The following is a 5,000-nucleotide window of genomic DNA, read 5'->3' on the forward strand; positions in this document are numbered from 1 at the left end:
ATAGAAGCATAAAGGGCCATACAGGTACAGCAGGGGGTACGGTACACAGGTGATAGTGGTGCACCTGCGTGGGACCTTCCTAACGCCACCAGGTGTGAGACGAGACTGGCCCGCCCCGCCCCGCTGCACCGCACACACACACACACACACACACACACACACACACACACACACACACACACACACACACACACACACACACACACACACACACACACACACACGGCACATTTCCTATACATAAACAGTACACAAAAAGTCACGCATTTCGACACACACACACACACACACACACACACACACACACACACACACACACACACACACACACACACACACACACACACACACACACACACACACACATATACATAAACAGTACACAAAAGTCACGCATTTCGACACACACACACACACACACACACACACACACACACACACACACACACACACACACACACACACACACACACACACATACAGATAATTAACTGGTGTACACAAGTCAAGACAGACACGATTACAAGGCGACACACACACACACACACACACACACACACACACACACACACACACACACACACACACACACACACACACACACACACACACACACACACACACTCACTTAGACACGTACAAACAAACACATTACATTACGTCTAAATGTGATGTAGTTTACGTCTAAATGTGAGAGAGAGAGAGAGAGAGAGAGAGAGAGAGAGAGAGAGAGAGAGAGAGAGAGAGAGAGAGAGAGAGAGAGAGAGAGAGAGAGAGAGAGAAATGGAGGGGGGGACTGGGGTGAGAATTACATAGTGCAGAGGTCATTTAAAAAGTTGCGGACGAGGAGGAGGAGGAGGAGGAGGAGGAGGAGGAGGAGGAGGAGGAGGAGGAGGAGGAGGAGAAGAAGAAGAAGAAGAAGAAGAAGAAGAGCGGAAAGAGACAAAGGAAAAGAAGAGACAGATAAAGATGAGGCAATAACAGTAATACTAAGAAGAGGAAGAAGAAGAAAAAGAAGAAGAAGAAGAAGAAGAAGAAGGAGAAGAAGGATGAGGAGGACCAGGAGGAGGAGGATAGGGAGCAAGGTCAGAGTGGGATGGGTAGGTGGTGTGGGGAGGGGGATCATGTTGCGCAGAGGTCAAAGATAGAGATAAAAAAGAGGGGTCAAATCTAAGTACCATTTTCAAGGTGTCGTGACGCTTAAGCTGACTTGACGATCTGGCGTGTGCTGACCTAAGGGGGGGCGGGGGTTTGTGTGGGGGGCGTGAGATGACTGCGGCTAACACTATAGTGGTGGTAGTTGTGATGGTGGTGGTGGTGGTGGTGGTGGTGGAGAGGATAGATATGTAGTAGTAGTAGTAGTAGAAGTAGTAGTAGTAGTAGTAGTAGTAGTAGTAGTAGTAGTAGTAGTAGTAGTAGTAGTAGTGGTAGTGGTGGTGGTGGTGGTGTGGTAGTAGCAGTAATAGTAATATTGGTAGTAGTAGTGGTAGTAGTAGCAGTAGTAGTTGCACCTGCAGTAGCAGTAGTAGTAGTAGTAGTAGTAGTAGTAGTAGTAGTAGTAGTAGAAGTAGTAGTAGTAGTCGCAGTAGTAGCGGTGGTAACAGTGGTCATAAATTTGAGCACTAAACACCAGGTGACCACTGCTCAGGTTAATGGCGCGTGGGAGGGAGGGGGGCGGGAGAGTAGACGGAGAGGAGGGGGCGGCGCTCCCTCTGATAGGTACGATATCACGCACGAATACTTGTTACCATTAGATTGAACTCTCTCTCTCTCTCTCTCTCTCTCTCTCTCTCTCTCTCTCTCTCTCTGAACGTAAAAAAAATGATTACCTGCTTAATTTATGTTTATGTCAAGATTTATTAATAATGGATTGTAAGAATCTCTCTCTCTCTCTCTCTCTCTCTCTCTCTCTCTGCGTGGTAAGGTGGACCATTCATTGCATTACCGTCAGCTGTTGAGCCTAATGCGCGCCAACACAAGTCATCGGTGTTGACCTCACTCTTGTGGCGTGACGCTTGTGACGCATCTAACTGACGCATCAGCCACGCCACGCCACGCCATGCCACAGGATGCACCACAAGATGTGCCACTGCCATCACCGCCATCACTGCCAGTTCGTCTTATAATAATGTTTACTGAGTCCTGAGACATCCGTGCACAGATGCCAGCACACCAAACCACCAACAAAACACGCTATATTATCGTCAGAGACAGAGAGAGAGAGAGAGAGAGAGAGTATTACACCTGTCTGGCGCGGTCTTTAATCCAGCCAGGTGTGCATGATGGAGAGCATGCCAGGTTGCGTGGAGTCGGCGCGCGGGAGGATTAATTCAGAGAGAGAGAGAGGGGGTTGAGCAAGTGAATGGTGATTGAGGTGAGCGAGACACTGTGCAAGCCTGTATGTTTGGCAAGCACTGAAACATTTGAGCAGAGTACACTACATACTGTACACACAAGCCTTCACCCTTTCATTAGCGATGGCATGAGTATCAGTGTACTTCATGTGACAGTTGCTCCAGGCCTGATCATTAGTACTGCAGTGTATAATACAGGGCATAATACTGCATACTACCTGCGTGTATGTCATCGCTTGTTGACGATACATAAGCCTTCACTTTTGTTTGGGTTTGTGTGGTTTTCATGACACACAGACAGTGACAAACAAGGTGTCTGATTGGCGCCTTTTGTTTGAAGGAGTTTGGGGACGAGATACCTTAAAACATCATTTACGGCACTGGTGAAGTGCGTACCAGCGCACACCACGTCAGTGTTTATTGACACACACGCTACACACGACTCTTTGTACTCCCAGTTTGAATAATTTTCATGACAAAATGACAAGTTGACTGATTGCCGCCCTTTGTTTGTAAGAGTGTGGGGACGCGTGGGGCGTTACCAAAGTGTTCTTCACATTGTAAAACCTCATTTACTGCAGTGATGAAGTACGTGCCTGCGTACACCACGTCGTCACTTACTATGGAAGGCACGACACAGAACCTTTTTGTGTGTTGGTTTGGTGTGTGTGATTGTTATATAATAGTAACAAGTGGCCACTAGGCACCTTGTGCTGCAGGGCATTGCTCACGTAGGTCTGCTGTTCAGTCAGGGATGCGCGGTGCCCTCAGCCTTGCGGAGCGGAGTGTGTGCTAATGTGTGTGTGTGTGTGATTGACACGTGTTGCATTATTTTTTTGCTTTTTTCTTCCGATAGTGACTCTGAGTGCGCGGTGACTGTTACTCACGGGGACCACTGACTGCTGGGCACCGTCTTTGAGGGACATGGGTGAGGTAGACCTGCTCAAAACACTGAAGCGCGCCGGTGCCCGCTGGTTGTGTCGTATACATAGGCTCACTAAAGCAGTGAGACGCAGGGAGCGCCGGCTGTGTTGCATCACGCTGTGTTTCTCCTTCCGATTGTGACTGATGAGCGCGCTGTGACTCTTGGAAGGGAATCACAAGGCTCACGTGATAAGGACACTCAATCAGAAGGGCTCTAAATGACTCTGAAGCAGGTAAACACTACCAATGGGTCGCCGCCGCAGCATCACAAGGTAAACAATTATGGCGTACTCTTTCCCGGTCATTAGTGAGTGGAATGGGTGTGGGTAAGCACCACCAGTGGATCTCGGCCGCCGCATCACAAGGTAAATGTTACTAAGCATTCTCTTTGTTCTTTTTTCCTATGTTTGATGTGTTGAAATACTGTTATCATCTTGTGTCCGTTACTCTGCATAGCAAGTCACACTGAACACCTGTCTTTTGGAATGTATGAATGTCGTCAGCGAAACCTATCAGAAGGCGTGGCGGTGAATACGTCAGTGACTCAATGTGGCAGTGTAAAGGAAAGATCAGTGTAAACTGACGAAGTAAAATTTCAAGCTCCAAATTACCAAAGGTTCAAAGCAAACCACACCAAAAACTCTGTACAGAGTAGAGGGAACGGGGAGGGATATGCATACTGATCGTAACGAAAAGCTGTATACACTCAGTACAGGAGTCGGGTGGAAGAGGGAGGGGGGGATATGGTCGCTGATCGTAACGAAGAGCTGATGCACTCACTGTGGCGAGAAAGCCAATGGGGTGGGGGGGGAGATCGGCATGAATGTTAATCGTAAGGCAGAGCTTAAAGCGGCGTCCACACTGTGCTTCGCTCCCCGTACTCATGTGGGGGATGGATGGGGGGCGTCTTCAGTCTGGGTTGTGGGGTGTGGGGCGCGGCGTGGCGGCATTGCCCGGGGTGACGCCCCGCGCTGTGTACTCTGCACTTAGTTGCTGCATCGCCACTGACACATACACTGTCAACACTGTCTTGTTTTGATGTTTGTATTATACATTTGCCCCTGTCCTTGGCTAACACTGTCGGACCTGCAGGGAGGCTGGCACCTAAGTGGCCCTTTTTTTCTGTTGTTTAATTATTTATTCATTCTTGTTGTCATTGGCGCGTCCATTCAATGTTTGCAAACCCAAAAGCTTAATGTACTCTGTATCATGAAAAGGCAAATAAAACACTGACTCAACAAAATAAATGTATTGTCCACTTACACACACACACACACACGCCAACCAGCCTGTCGGTATCTACATATATACACCAAAGCGCTACTCTCATCCACCCTTCTCTCTCCATCAGCCAAGGACAGGTGTGCGTGTGCGTGTGGGTGTGTATGGTTTACCAAGGTAACGTACACACACACGCGCACGCACACACACACGTGGACGGGGAAATGGTCTAAATGGTTTTCTTCATTAAGGTCTTTCTTGGGTTACTCACGGCTACATTGAGACCATTTTTATTTATTTATTTATTTTTTTTTACTGTTATTTTGTCGTGGATAAATTTGTCGTATTATGAGTGATATTAAGTACTGTGACCTTTCCTGCAGAATTTGTTTCTGTGTATGAACATGCTATACATATTTCTAGCATGATCTTCAGCCTTTCCTCACCAAGCTATAATATTTCTTCAGTATATTATAATTTATCACTTTTTTTCATAACTTT

General features: G+C 47.4%; 1 protein-coding gene across 1 annotated transcript in view; it reads right to left on the reverse strand.

Moving 5' to 3' along the window:
* LOC123518054 (glycine receptor subunit alpha-4-like) overlaps nt 1–3,340 on the reverse strand; it is a 19,376-nt gene extending 16,036 nt beyond the window's left edge. Inside the window, exon 1 of the mRNA XM_045278623.1 lies at nt 3,242–3,340. The gene's annotated coding sequence lies outside the window, so the exon portion shown is untranslated. The remainder of the gene's footprint in view (nt 1–3,241) is intronic.
* Nucleotides 3,341–5,000: the final 1,660 nt, after the last annotated feature.

This window comes from Portunus trituberculatus, chromosome 6, assembly GCF_017591435.1.
Source record: "Portunus trituberculatus isolate SZX2019 chromosome 6, ASM1759143v1, whole genome shotgun sequence".
Lineage (NCBI taxonomy): Eukaryota > Metazoa > Arthropoda > Malacostraca > Decapoda > Portunidae > Portunus > Portunus trituberculatus.